Source organism: Dipodomys merriami, unplaced genomic scaffold (assembly GCF_024711535.1).
Source record: "Dipodomys merriami isolate MVZ:Mamm:240054 unplaced genomic scaffold, mDipMer1.0.p SCAF_4, whole genome shotgun sequence".
NCBI lineage: Eukaryota > Metazoa > Chordata > Mammalia > Rodentia > Heteromyidae > Dipodomys > Dipodomys merriami.
Window position 1 is genome coordinate 78,008,412 of NW_027205603.1, and position 16,257 is coordinate 78,024,668.

Consider the following 16,257-nt stretch of genomic DNA (forward strand, 5'->3'; position numbering starts at 1 on the left):
TAATTTGACATTAAAATGATCCATGAAAATATTGGTGTTAGCTGCTGATGGAAGCTAAAGCTAGTCTTTTCTGGAGCAGGTAACAACAAACTAGGCTCCACATTATTCTTGGAAAGAATTTTACGAATACCAAGTCCCAACCACAAATCCAACTGAACAAAACAAGGGAAAAATGAAGAGACATAGCAACCAAAAAGAAAAGAAACAAAACATGGAAACCGTAGAATATGGATAAGGGGGTCCCAGAAATGGAGAAACTAAGTTCAAACAATTGAAAGCAATCATTGTTACAAGGGGCAAGGACATCGTGAAAGAGAATGACATGTTAGTGACAGTTCACAACTCATGTGCCATTAAATTTCAAAATTTTTCTTATTTTCTCTTTGCGTATTCTGACTTTATTATGGGATTCATTATTTTCTCTTTTTTGTGGTCAAAATGACCCTTGTTTTCTTTTTTCCACGTCCGGTTTTTATGTCATGTTTAGGAAGATCTTTGCTACTCTGACCTCATGTATCAAAAATTGTTACCATGGTTTCTCTACTTCACTGGCTTTGTATTAGGTGATGTTAGTGATCCAAGTATTTTCTTCAGGTGGCCAGCCAGTTACTCTGATGCCATTCATCAAATGATTCCTTCTTTCCTTTGCCGATTTTAAGTGCCTTCTTTAATACTCAGATATATTTGAAACTATTTATTCTGTTCCATGTTTATTTTGTCAGTAATGTATGTACTCTGTAAATTATTTTCTACTGTATTTCCATATCTACAAAGGCTAGCCCTGCACAATCTTTTAGAATTTCCCTGAACATTCTTACTGTTTCACATTGATTTTGAAACCAGCTTTTGTTTCCCAAATTAACTTTTGGGTACTTTTAGAAATAGTTACACTTAATTATACATTGATTGGAAAAAATAGACATCTTTATATTTTTGAAGTCTTCTCTTTTCTCAGATCCATTTATAGTAGGTTATTTCACAGTTTTCTTTAGCTAGATCTTTAAGTTTTCTCATTTTTAAATTATATATTTTTCATTGTAGCCTTATGCCTTTATACCTTACATCTAGAAGTCAGAGTTTGTTTCTAGTTATAAAGACTAAAAATAAAAATTTGTGAATATGAAATTTAACCACAGCCATCTTACCAAATTTTTCTAATACTATATTTTCTTTGGATTTTCAATTATACAATAAAACAATATTCTTCCGATTTTTATACTTTTAGTTCTTGCCTTTTGTTTAACTGCATTAAATTATATTTCTAGAACTGAAGTTAAATAGCAGTGCTGATCATTACTTATTTATATTGGATAAATGACTGAAATGGGTTTCCACTTCAAATAAAATAAATCTTTCATTATTTTTATAATGAAAAAGTTTTGGCTTATTTTTATCCCAGTCCTGGAACTCAGGGCCCGGCCACTATTTCTGAGCTTTTTGCTCAAGGCTAGCATTTGACCATGTGAGCCTCACAATTCCACTAGTTCATTGGAAGTAAGAACCTCACAGACATTCTTACTCAGGCTGTATTTGAACCATCTACTTCAGATCTCAGCCTGCTGTGTAGCTACTATTACAGGCACTAGGGGTCTACTGGCACCCAAGTGAAAAAGATATTTTATATGATCATTTATGTTTGATTCATAGTAAGCTTAAAATTTTGTTTTTGTTTGTTTTCATTTGAGTATTCACTATAGTGTTTTGAGTTGGTTATATTGCTTTGTTCATGGAATAAGGCCACTCATAGGACATGAAGGGCCCTTCTTTAAAGAAATTCCTCTTTATCCCTTATTCCATATTTCTTTCCTCTTTCCATCACATATTATTATCATCATGAGTTTAATGTGAGTTGCTTTGAAATTTTCTTTTATGTAAATATATTATTAATTTACGTAAATGGTTTTATGTCATACGTTTCACTAAGCACTGTGGTTCCATTACCTATTTTATTGCTGTGTGAAAATAAAATCTGATCTGTTTTGCCTCTACTACTATAATACACTACCTGAGTGCATGGCTCAGTTTTATTCATTTGTGCTCTGATGTATACCCAAGTTGCTTACAAATTCCTGCCAAATTCTCTTACTTGATAATCTGTATATTTTGTGAGAATGAGAAATTGTGGGGTTTATTCATTCAGGATCATGGATTATATGGCATAGTCATATACTGCAAGATGGCTCCTCATAATGACACCATCAATCTGAACTTTTTTCATCAAAACCTGAAAGTCTTTATGTTGCCTCCATCCCTTCCAATATCTGAATGAAACTTCTGAAAGGCTGAGTCATTCAATTTAATTTCTTTGATGTAACAATCATTGATAGCATTTTTCTAAGTTTTCTAAGCTTTCATTTATAAAATTGACATTCATGATGTCAAGATACCAAACCAATTTTGTATTATCAACAGGCAGGTTTTTTAATTTACATGTGAAAGGTAAGTGAGTGGCCTACATATATTACAGTTTCATGATTTAAAAATATTTTATTTTTGCTATTTTTACTAAATACCTATCTAAATGTGACATAGAAGTAGCTAAGAATTCTACTCTCTATATATCTATCGTCAATTAATCATGTATCTTCTATCTATATGTGTGTATTTATTTACACTTGAGAGTTGTACATTGAATGCTCATGCTTTGTCAAAGGTTGCATGTTGACATTCTAACCCCTGATATAATGGTATTAGGATATTGGGTATTTTGGTATTTATATAATGGAGGGCCCTTCATGAATAGGATTAGCATTCTCCTAAGAGAAACTCTAAAGAGATCTTTCATTCTCTCTACCATGTAAATAAAGAATCAAAAGATAGCCTGCAATCTGGTGAGGGCCTTTTCCAGATCCCAGCCTTGATGCCATTCTGATATTGAACTTTGCAGCCTCCAAAACTGTGAGAAGTTAAGTTGTTATTGTTTGGAAGTCACCAAGCTTGTGGCAAATTGAAATGAACAAGGTAAGGGGGTAGGGTGGAAGGAGGGCAAGAAGTCTCTGCAGGTACAGCAATCATTTAAAAACTCATTTACTCACAGATTTAAGAAAACATATTACATAGAAGGCATCGCAATAAATGTTGGTGGCACAGAGGTAAGAATCACTTCCCTCCCTTAAAACTCATGGCATGGCAAAACAACTATGAAGTATTTCTACAAAAAACATTAGCAAAGAACTGGGGACAGAAGTTCCTTCCATTTTCAGACTCAGATTTTCCAGTGTTCAGTTAATGTGTTTGTTATGTTGATGATGTATTTTCAGTCATATTAAGGAATAAAGAAAGAAGAAATTGAGAGTGAGCCACTGACTGTTCTATTCAGTCAACAAAATATTTACCAAATGATTCATTCAATTTGTCATGATGGGCCAGGAGTCAGGAGTGAGCAAATGTTAACCAATAACTTGGAAAGAAGGAAAAGTCACTATGAAGTCATTAACTGTTACCATATACCATATAGTGACCCTGCGGCTTAATATAGTTCTCATTCATCTACAGTGGACATCAAGGAATCACAATATTAGTTTATATATAGAGGTAAGCACTTAATTTCACTGTGTGATTACCTGATGCTAATTTCACATGGCTGTGCTAAGAAACAATGGATATTGAAAAGAAGAAGTGTTCAACATGAGCAGGTGTATCTGCTTGCACAGGGAGTGGCTGACAGTGACCTGGATTTTTTTCAAGGTCTTCTCAGGGCAAGATGTCATGAATGAGATCAATTCAATTCAGTATTCTTCCCTACTATTTAGGCCAGAGGGATAAATTCTCACACAAGAAACTGAAAATTTAGGTTTAGTAGTATATAACAGCAAAGCAGAGGTTAGTTAGAAGCATCAATGAAGAATCTTAAAAGCCATAGGTAATGTAGATTTGTGAAGTATGTTTAGTCATTTATTTTTAAGGCATGGATGGAGCCCTTTTGAAGACCAGTGATTTTTTTTTTATTGTGAAAATACCATACAGAGGAGTTACAATTACATAGGCAAGATAACGAGTACATTTCTTATCAAGCATTGTTGCCTCCTCTTTGTTTCCCCTTCCCATCCCTTCCTATACTCCCCCCACCTCTCTCCACCCGTTCCTCCCTCCCACCAAAGTTGTAAAGTTCATTTTTCAACATAACGACTTGTACATCTCATTGTTGCAATGGGTCCACCTGTAACCCTAGTTTGTTTTTGCCCTTCCCCTCTACATATTATATCAACATCAAATACAGTGAAAACAGGGGTTATACCATGGGGGAGGAACATACAAAGCAACATAGAAATCATCTCATTTTTCCCCCTTTAAATCTTCATCAGGAAATATATTAGACATTGAAATCACCACCTGACATCCATTCTACTCTTACATTAGATACCAGCCAAAGGTTGGGGAGAGATAGACTGTATTCCTAAGACAACTGTTATAATTTCACCCTTCTTACCTTAATGATGGGTTCATCAGCACCCAGAGAGGGCTTTATGGAAGAGGACAATTGAGCTGGACTTTAGAGAACAGAATTTTGAAAAATAGAGAACAAACCACAGGCTATAGTGAAAAAAATGAGGATATGCAGGCTTTGCTTAGGAACTGTGAGCAAATCTTCTTTAACTAGAGCAAAATGTTATACTGTTTTTATTTCCCAGAGCTGTCCAGGTGATTAAACACAATGCTTACATTCGGCAAGCAATTATTGAACGGTGCCTAGCACTGCATTGAGGAATAGACAGATTTCAAAGGAAGTTGCCTTTCAGTTGAGAAACCCCACTGCAAAGATAAATTCATTGATTTTTAGAACTCAAAGTGCCTAGGAAATAATCTAACGCAATCCATTCATTTTCAAGTGCAGAAACTGAGGCCAGATAGCTTAAGCGAATGAAAGCAGCAATGCATGCAGGGAAAAGTATGCATTGTGAGAGTCATTTAAATGCTTTCATTTTAAAACCCATCACCTGTAAAGTGGCAGTAATAGCACAAGAAACTACGGTCAGGATTCAGGGAGATTGAATATACACATAATAGATATTCGGTAAACTTTCTTTTCATGTTTGACTTTCCTTTATTAGCAGTAACATAGTCATTTTGTGGCAAAGGAAAAGTAAGAAGGCCTGGCTTGTACTCTGCCTGAGAAAGTCCTCTGCACAGTACAGACAGAGGTCTACTGTTAGAAGCTTCCTTAAGCAGTAACCTCAACAGCAGCCAACTTTCTCCAAAAGGAGAGTAGCTTCCTTCATAAATTCCATGTCTTGAGCATGCACTATGCTCTTTTCTTTGTTCCTGAGAATGCCTTATTTCTATATCCCACTGTAGCAGTCAGTTCTTGAATGTGTGTTGAATACATATTATGTGGCAGACACTGGACAGGTGTTTGAGTTCATAGCACCTAAAGAGAATAGTGCTACCTTTGAGAAATGTAGCTAGGATACAGTCCAGTGGGAGCACAGGTATGTTCACCCAGGAAAGGGCAGGGATAATTTCCTCAATGTGTGAATACAAGGATAACCCATTAGCCAAGGATAACCTCCTCTTGTTATGAAAGGGATTGCTCAAATAAAAATTAAGAGCCCCCAAAACCTAGTGCTAGGGAAAGTTCAACAACAACAGAAAAACAAGCAAACCAACCAACCACCATTGGACTGATGGAAGTTACTGTAGTATTATTGAGATAATGCATTGAAGTCAAAATAAGTACATGTCTGGGGGTTAGCACAATCCACTGAATGCAAGGACTTAAAATCCATGCATTCCCCCCAAATCCCCAAAACTCTAAGACATGGCCCTGACACTGAAGAACCAACTCATTCTTGCAACAGAAGGTTCAAGATGGAGAAAGCCATAGGAGAAAACCCTTGAGGTGGAGGTGTCCTTGCCACTGGGTCAAGAGGAATGAATTCATTTGTACAATTAAACGTGAGGAAAGTGCTGCAGAATCATGGTGATCTGGGTGGGCTCCCTGTATCTGGCATCCATTAAAACCCTAACTTTACTCAAACCTGCAGGTTCATTCTCCTGCAGAACTGAGGCAAACTAATAGCAGCTGAAAGTTCATCAAGCACTGATCTCCCTCCAATCCTACTAGTCACTGCCAGCTGTGAAGCCCAACCTTGGCGCCCACGCTCCTGGGGCCGCTCTGCGCCAGCCCTGGAGTGAGCACCCTTCACTTCTGAAGGGCAGCAAGGAGTTAATGAAACAAGACGTCGTGCCTTCAATCAAGGGCCAGAGGACGGAGTGAGATGGTCCGGTCCGCATCCCTCTTCCCTCGTGCCCACCTGCCCGTCTCTGATCGCTTCTGAGTATTTGCAGGCAATCACTTACTTGAACGGGAAATACACTTGGGAACAGATCGAGCCGGATTGAACGGGTTTGAATGGGATCCAGCCGGATTGAGCTGGATGGAGATGGATTGAACCAGATCGAGCCAGACTGAACCAGTATGAACGGTTTGAACTGGTTTGAACCAGATAGGGCTGGATCAACTGGTTTGTACCAGCTCAAGCAGGATTGAACCAGTTAGAACAGGATCGAGCGGGTTGGAAACAGCTTGAACCAGATCGAAACAGATTGAGCCGGATTGAGGCAGATCGAGCCGCGAATGAACTACTCTGCGTTTTACATTGCATGGAATTTGCATGCACTGATTCTGATCCCTCCTGGAGGAAATGCGCGGACGAGTCAGGCAGGCGCTCCTGGGTTTCTGCTTTGGAGGAGGAGAAGACGATTTAGCCTCCGTGCTTGGTGCTTAAGGCCAAAGTCTCTCCCTCTCTCTTTTTAAACTGCTTTTTCTTGCTGGTTTTTGACAGTAAGGGTAAGATCTCAGGAAAGACAAAGCCTGGGCTCAGGAAGATTTAGGGAACATGGCAACACTTTGAGAAACCACAGCTGCAGAGCCCTAGGAGCCGGGGAAAATGCTCTCTGATTACAACAAAGGCGCTAGGAATGGAAGCAGGAAGAAAGCCTTGGGAGAGGTGGCTCTGTGAAGCCAGTTACATCCCAGCCCCCAGTACCGCCTCAGTGCCAGGGGTTTGTTTTTTCCTCCCAGCAGCTCTCTGGGATGGTGGATAATTGTTTATAAAAGTCTTCACCTGTTAAGAATCCTTTCCAAGACTTGGAAAAAATCATATCAAGTGAGGTAAGCCAGGCCAAAGAAACATAGATCCCGTGGTTTCCCTTATTTGCAATAACTAGCTTAACTCAAGGACAAGCAGAAAAGGTCAACAGCTGTGTACATGTGACCATATAAGATGATGTTAAGTGAAATGAACCCCAAGATAGGGACACAACTTGTTTTTTCTTTCTTGCTATTGTTTTTAACGATTCTAAAATGTACTATGTTTTCTCCTGTATGTTCTCCCCCCACAGTATAACCCTTATTTTCACTGTATTTGACATCGGTGCCCTGCATCTAATTTGGGGACGGGAAATAACAAAATGCTGAAACAAGGATACTGGTTGACCCATTGTAACATGGAAATGCACAAGATACTATGTTGAAAACGAACTTTACAACTTGGAGGTGGGGAGGGGGGCATTGGGGAGGTGGGGAGGAAAAGGATGGTAGGGGGAAAACAAAGGAGGTAACAATGCTCGATAGGAAATGTATTCATTCCCTTACTCATGTAACTGTAACCCCCCTGTACTATTTTTACAATAAAAAACATTTTTTTAAAAAGAGTCCTTTCCAAAGGTAAAAGCAAAACAATCATGGAGTCCCACAGAATGGGGAATAAGTTCTGCAGAGCGTGAGGACAGTGCAAATGGTCACTGGGATGGAGAAGATGGCAATCTCACCTTGGTTCAAGCCCTAGGGGCACTGTCACTACACCCATTTGTGAGTCCTGTGGGCAGCTTGATGGGGAAGGCAGGGAAATGCTAACATGAGAAAGCTCAGAGCTATTTCAGACTCAAGGCGAACATCCGGGAGACCTTGAGTTATGTCACTGAAACCGTCTGGACTTCAGTCTCTTCATGCCCAGTGCGGTTTCCAGAAAAAGGTTCCTCTGCCTATTTGGAAGCCCATCAACTTCAAGTCATCTCCTCACTTTAGTGCTTGAGTTCTTTTCATTTCTCAAGAACATATTATTTTGCTTAATTATGGGCTTTTAGGAGATGGCATGGAGCAGTGGAAAAGAATGATCTCTGGGGCCAGAGAACCATGGGTCTGAATCATGGTTCTGCCATCCACCAGCTCTGGATCATTGGCCCGGTATCCCTGACTATGAACTTAACTCATCGTACAAGTGTTAATTACGTTGTAGGAAAGGAGTTAGGTTTAGATGGTTAATATATGTCATATTGCTGTACCATTTTGATATTTAATAATCACTAGCCATTACTAATAAATGACTAATGCAATGACATTTGACAAATGAGATTTTACTTTCATTCAGAAAATATGGTTAGTGGGATATCAAATCTCCTTTTGCTTGCAAACTATTCCTTATAATAGTTTCTACATCCCTCAGAGGTGTATATTTATATACTATTCTTGATGCTGATTTTCAGTGCCTCGAAATTTTGCTGTCTTTAAATCTTGTTACAGTTTGAATGGGAAATGTCCCTGCAGGCTTCTGTATTGCATGCTTGGTTCCCAGATGGTGACATTAGTTTGGGAGGCTTGGGAAACTTTAGGACCTAGATGGAGGAAGTTAGTCACTAGGTTTAGATCCTCAGAGGCCATCTTGTCCCTGATGCCTTTTGGTCTTGCTTGCTGCTCCTGTCCTCCATGAAGTGAGAATCTCACCATACAGTCTGATGCTGACTGTGCTCAAGCACAATGAGACCAAAGCACCATGGACGAAACCCTCTAAAAACTAAGCCAAAATAAAAATTTTCTTCTCTCTTCTTTCTTCTTCATGGTTTTTTTTTCTCTGAAAAGCAAACCAGGTAAGAGCAAAAATGGGAAAGAAGTGTAAATGCAAATTGTGATGACTTGTACAGATTACTTGTGGTACATAGGAGAGTTCTGGGGCCACCTTGCCCAATGCTGCTGATGACTGGTGTTAAATGCCTGGAAATCACCTTGAGGTTCCTTTGAGCTGCCTTCTACTACCAGGTGGAGGGAATTTTGGCAACTTTCTTGAGTAATTGACTCCTCTGACTCATATATTTTACAATGCCCATTGTAACTAGGATGAGGAAGGGATTTTCTCTCTGGAGATGTTTGAGAATACCCCTGAACTTTTAACAGTTCCTTCTCCTCTCTCTCCTGCTTTTCTTCCTCCTTCTCCTCTTTCTTTTTCTTCCTCCTTCTCTTCTTCCTCTGCCTCTATCTCCTACTTTTTAAAATCTTTCTCCTTCTCCTGTCCTCCTCTTGTCCCTCTCCTTCTGTGCTTTTCCAGGCCATCTACATAATCACACTTGCAGCTACTAAATTTAGATCTGTTGAAATATATTTTGAGAACTAACTTTTGGAAAGACACAAAATCCCACTTCTTTGATAAGATTCTGGTCAGGAATATCTATCCCATATAAATACCTAGGTGGAATGGAGGAGCACAGTTAACAAATAACACTAATACCAAGGGATATCCAGCTTCATCATCTTACTCTCCAATCTCTGGTTTTTCCTTTGGCTCCCCTCCATTTCATGTCTCTTCCTTTTTCTTTCTCTGCATCAATAGACCTGTCATGGTATTCCTAGGAATAAGTAAAGGAAATTTCTCACAATGTGAACAACTGTAGCCATTTGGTTCAGTCCTGAGACTTTCTCCATTTCTATGTATTGTAACACTGGAGAGATTAAATAATACTGGTACTTCAGTCAATCCCAATGGATTCATTATCTCTTGGGGAGATGGGCCCTAGACCTGATGTATCACAAGTTTCCAATCTTCAGGTTGAAGATAGTTGGGAAGAAAAGGCTGGATAAGACTGCCCTAAAATAAAACAAGATTGCTGGCTCAGAGGGCTGCAATCCTGTGGTTTAGCTACATTTGCTTGTTTCCTATCCATCAAATGGCAAGTGTTTTCTGAGAACCACAGAAAGAAAACAGCTAAATAAATCTAGTTGCCTTTTGAAGACAGGGAAATTGGCTATGAAACACTTTTAGAGCTAATATTAGTTGAAGTCCCACTCTTTAGTACTCTAATATACTAAATACTTTTATTATGTATTATCTCATTTTTATCTTTTCAGCAATTCTTTACAAATAGAATGTCAAAAATGAATCACACAACTTGTGAGGGGCAGATGGGAGGGGAAAATGGAGGAAACAAAGGAAGAGATGATGTTATTCAAAAAGAAATGTGCTCATTACCTAATTCATGTAACTCGAACCCCTCTGTACATCACCTTTACAATAACAATAAAAATTTATTATTTAAATTTCATAATTCTGAAGACAAGTACTGACTTTGTCAATCTAAGTGATTTGGCTTGTCTCAATGAAAGTTTCTGGAATATAATGTCAAAAAATTCACAAATCTGTGGAATTTAAAAAATTAAACAGAAAGAAAAAAACAGAAATACTTGACCAGTATTAGACCCAAACACTAGTCAGAAGTGAAACTGGGCTATTTGAATAAAGGCAAATGACAGAACCTTTCTTTTAATCATCATCACATATCTTTTCTCTACAATGACAGAAAGATAAAATTATGAGAATTTACAAGAAAAGTGCTTTTCAATATTAGATGCATAGCAGAAGCTTTGAGAGGGAACTTTGAAAAAAATCCTTGGCTCACATCTTAATGTGCTCATCCTATTCACTAGAATCTCTAAATATATGACCTTGCATGTCAAAGGGGAAGGCACATTGCTAATAGAATTAGGCTATAAAGAAGCTTAACTTACAGAACAGCTTGGGTTTTTCATGTGAAGCCGATATAATCACACCACCAAGGGTCCATGACAAGGAGAAAAGAAGGCAGAAATCAGAGAGGAAGCTGGAAGCCTAAGAAAGACTTGGCCCCATGCTGAAGGGTTCAAGATGGAAAATGGATTCAAGGAAAACTGGTGGCAAATTCTCCCTCAAAGCATCCTCAGTGGACAGAACGTATACCCACATTTTGCTTTCAATTCAGTGAGAGCCCTTTTGAGATTCTTATCTCCACAACTTTAAGTACATTGATTTGTATTCTTTAAGCCACTACTTAAGCAGAAAAATAACACATCTTTTTGTATAGTTTTTGCAAATTATTTTCACAAAAAGACTTTAGAGGAAGGTTCAGCAAGAATGAAAACTGCTAGCAGCATAACTGTAGAATAGGTTTTCTGTTGGGGAATAGAAGAATGTGAAGAATTGTTTGGACAAAAAAAGACACATAATAGTGGTGGCAATTCTTTGTAGAATTTAATAATATAATAATGTATTTTGGGGTCATGTTTTAAGCATTTTATGTACCTTCTTTAGACAATGCCTCCACCAGGCTGTGTTTTTTTTTCTGTTTGTGAACTGCATTGGTTTTTCTGATTTATCTTGAAGCAAGGCAAGTGTGGTACCATGGTGGATCTTAACGTATAGAGAACCGCGATTCTCAAACAAGCTGCTTAGGGAAACAAACCAATGCTAATTACTAGAATGTTTAAGGAAGATTGGTCTGATAATTATGTGGCAACAAGGACTGCCATAGGTGGAGCTGGAGTCAGATAGATTCAGGAAGTCAAAATAACTTTGGGTCCTGAGAAAGGAGTTTATCTCAGGCTCTGTATGGAAGGGACAATGGAGAGAAAGTAGGAAGGCCAGGAAACCTTAGGAAGAAATCAACCTGCATAAGAAGGTCAGAAGCAAAGTCAAAGACAACCCCAGGTTTCTGATGTTACAGGATGAGAGTATTGGTGGTATTATTAATGGAATCAAGGATGCAGGGAAAGCAAACAAGTTTGAGGGGTGGGATGGACTAGGGAGATGTGCTATAATAAAGAATTTGCCTGTGGAAAAACAGTTGGTGAAACCTGTCTTCTCTCAATGACAAAAGAAAATGCAAAGAATGCTGTATACAACTTTCATGTATCCATTTCTTGATTCTTGATTAACTTCTGTCTGTCTTTGGGCCAGTGTGATGCAGTGAAATTTCAGAGGTTTCAAAGACAGCTTAAATTCAAATCTTGTCTCTGTTACTTAGTTGTTATGAAAAGATAGGCATGTAACTTATTCTCTTTGGATCATAACCCTTTATCTTAAATGATACTATCAATGACTAATTTATAAAGTTGTTTAGAAGATGTGTGTAGAAAGGTAAGATCTTGGCAGATAAGAGAATCCCAATGAATGTTTTTTTTTTTTTCTACTGTCCTTCAGGATTATTTCCAGTTGGAATGGCTCTTTCTGAGAGATTTCTTTTACCTGCTTTATCAAAAGGAAGTTAGAGTGATTGATGTGGCTTCAATGAATGCAAAGCTAGTTGTGTGACTTGGGGGTGGGGGGGGGCGTGGGGATAAGCTGTCTCAGTCTTTCAAATGTCTATGGCTGTAAGAGATCTATGTCTCAAGGAGGATCTTCCCATCCTGGAAGAACTCACAACCTCTGCCATGCTTAGGGAAAAAGTGCCACCTCTACAATGCTTGCAAATGTTTAGTGCCACATTGGTCACTGACTCAGGAGCATTGACTAGCACCATAGCAACAGCCATACCATTTCCAAGAGACTAAACAAGTCTGGAACCCAGAGAGAAATCCACGCCTGTGGATATTCCGTTGTACCCTCAGCCATCTTCTCCTGTCTTGCTTCTCTTCCATTTTGTGGTGAGGTGATTATAGCTCTGAACCAAATAACTTGCTTATTTTACTAAAGGAATCCCTCTTAATCATTACCTTCAAAATGATCACATGATATGGCCAGCTCCCTTCTCTCATCTGAATTCATCACTTGAGGAGGAATGTATTTTATAAATATGATTTATTACATGAATTACTATGATAGAGTCTTTCGAGGCTTTATTCTATTTATAATATAGATACAACATCTAAGTCCAAAGATTTCAAGTAACTCATCCAAAGAACCAAGGACACATTACTTAGAAGAGTCAGGATTTAAAGTCTGCAATGTTTTATTTTAAAGTCATTTTCCCTTTACTTTCTTATGTTCTTTTTGTTCTCAGCCCTTACTAGACTTTATTTTTCTAGACACATTATTATGACATTTCCCTATTTTCAAAATGTGACTTAGTCAACAGAGTTTATCTGCAAAATATTGGAAAATAACATGATGACAGCTACAGTTAAAGAACCAGTCGACTTCTTTTGTGGTGGTTTTTTCTTCATACCAGGTTCCAACTTGTAGTTTGGTTTTTATAGATATTTATTCTGGATGCTTAGACAAGATTTACCTTTTTATGACATCTTCTTTTTGTAAATAAATCCTGCTTCTTTTCCTTGCCATGGGTAGTTAGATCATATTGTTACCATCCAAGATGATATATTCTGGAAGAAGGTGGAAAATCTGATTCAGATATGCCTCTACCCACTAAAGAGCAGATTGTATTTCCCATATAAAGCCATTACTTTTGCATTGTTGGGTAGTGGGTCTGTCTCTCAGAATTATGACTTTCTCTCACCAGATGGTTGATATCATCTCAGTTTAGGAGTGTGTTTCTCATCTCACACTTAAATAAAAAGGAACAATCAGAACTGGACATTGGTAACATATATATACTTGGCATAGCTGGGGCCTTGGGATCAGTCATGCTTCGCAACCTGTCTAAGCAGCAGAGAGTAGCAGAGCTCCCATTAAGAAGGTAGTAGATGTCACAGGAAGTCAGCTGCCAAAGCCATTAGGATTTAATAAAATGATGGTGATAAAATAAATGAGTAGTGGAGGTCAGGGAGAAGGAGATGATTGGAACATCGGGATTTAATGAAATGATGTCTGTAATGGTCTCAAGTGTAGAGTTGTGCTTCTTGCAAGTATTGGATAAATGGCATTTAGTCTGAGTGTCCAGTCCATGCAGGAACAAAAGCAAATCAGTGTGTGATGAATCCATGATATGTTGGTCCCTGGCTATGTGAAACTTTGCTTTCTAGAAACATAAATAGTTCTAATGTCTGGAAAGAAGAACATATTTAATAAGTGATAGTGACTATCAACATAGCCATTAGCATAAAGGAAAAAATTAATCTGACTGGTACATAGCCAAATGATAAAGTCAATGATAAATACATGAACTCTTAATAGGGAAGGCTAGTTGTTCTTATTTTCATTATTAGCTTCCCAAAGATAAACAAGAGTCTTAGAGTAATAGAGAAATTGAGTTCTATGTGCTGGGTAGTTTAATTTTTTTACATCTTTATATCTGTATCTTAAAAGTGAAGGGAAAAGCTGGGTGTGGCTCAGGCCTGTAATCCTAGCTACTCACAAGGCTGAGATCTGAGGATCTCAACTAGAAGTCCACCCCTGGCAGGAAAATCCGTGAGACAAAACTACTCAGAAAAGGCCAGAAGTGGCACTGTGTCTCTCAAGAGATAGAGTGCTAGCCTTGAGCCAAAGAAGTTCAGGGTCAGCACCTAGAACCCGAGTTCAAGCCCCAGGACCAGCACACACACACACACACACACACACACACACACACACACACACACACACACACACACGAAGAGAGAGAGTAAGAGAGAGAGAAAGAGAGAGAGAGAGAGAGAGAGAGAGAGAGAGAGAGGAGACAGAGAGACAGAGAGAGACAGAGACAGAGAGACAGAGAGAAGAAGAAGAAGGAGGAGGAGGAGGAAGAGGAGGAGGAAGAGGAGGAGGAAGAGGAGGAGGAGGAGGAGGAGGAGGAGGAGGAGGAGGAATGTTTCTAGTAATTCATCCTCAGAGCCATATAATCAAAATCAGCTTGAATTAATGCAAAGAAAATACATTTGTAATGAATAGCCCAAGTGATTTTAGGATATATGTGTGTGTATGAGAGATCATTATGGCAGTAAGATATTGGATACATGGCTAAACCTTAAGTCTCTCTCTTCAGGGGAATTAGGCCAAAGTATAAAAAGTGGAAAGAAGGAATAGATGATCTCATATTATCTCTAGAAACCTATGATTCCACTAGGATAATACAGGTTTTATCCATCTTCCTCCCTGTTTACCTCCACTTGTCTGAAGTTGGTGAGTCATGCAAAACCAAAATTGCAATACAAATGGCAAATTAGGAGAATAATTTGTTTTACTTAGAAGAATTTTTGTGGAAGTATGACTTAAGCTTTTGTGTCTCAAAAGATGAGGTGAATTACCCTAGGAAAAGACTCAATAAACCCAAGGAAATGGAAGGTTATTTTGTATTAAATACTTGGAAAAAAACAGAAGTCTCAACCCATTAGTCATAAATGGATACCCAATGATGGTATTTGTCCTTTTATGACTCCCAGAAAAACCATTAAAAAAAAGTGGACACCAAACATTTAAAGAACCAAGGGTTCTTTACTCTAACACCACTACCCATCTTGCATGATGGGTACCTACCTCTATTTCTCTGAGTTGTGTATCTCATCTGGTTTAACTGTCTGTAACCTACTTTTGCTCCAATCCATTCTGAACTACTGTATCAGAATACTCTTTCCAAAATGCTATTTTCAAGTAAACAATATTATTCTTAACAACCTAATCAGTATGATTCCTAACATCCTTAACATTATGTGCATAGATAAATACTATAAAATTAAAGATTCTCATCTGGAAAATACCTTATCACTTAGTACAGTAAGCTCCTCAAACCCAAAGTTCTTGGGTATTCAAGGCCTTCTTAGTTATCTCCATATTAATCATAGCTCTTACCTAGGAATGACAGAAACTGGCTTGGGTAAAAAAAGGAAATTTTAAAAAATAAATAAAGGAAATTCGATGATTCACAGAACTAAACACTATAACCAGGACCTTGATCATCATTAGAATTTTTTTATTTTTCTGGTTGGTTATAAGACTTGAACTCAGGGTCTGGACACTGTCCCTGAGCTCTTTTTATCAAGGCCAGTACTCTACCACTTTGAATCACAGCTCCAGTTCTGGTTTTGAGTGGTTAATTGGACATAAGAGTCTCATGGTGACTTTTCTACCCAGGCTGGCTTTGAACTGTGATCCTTACCTCTCTGCCTCCTGAGTAGCTAGGATTACAGGTGTGAGCCCCCAGCACCTGACTCATCATCAGTATGGATTTTTTGCTTGTCTGTTTCTCATTAAATCTTCTGTTAGTTCTCTTTCTCTATGGTCTGTGCAGGTTTCAGATTCACACTTTACTCACCTTAGGTAGAAAATAGTCTTTTAAAGGACTTCCAAAATGTCAGAGGCTACAACAAGTCTTGGAATATCTTGAGTTAGGTCAGAATGGAGAATATTTATGGTTTGTTAG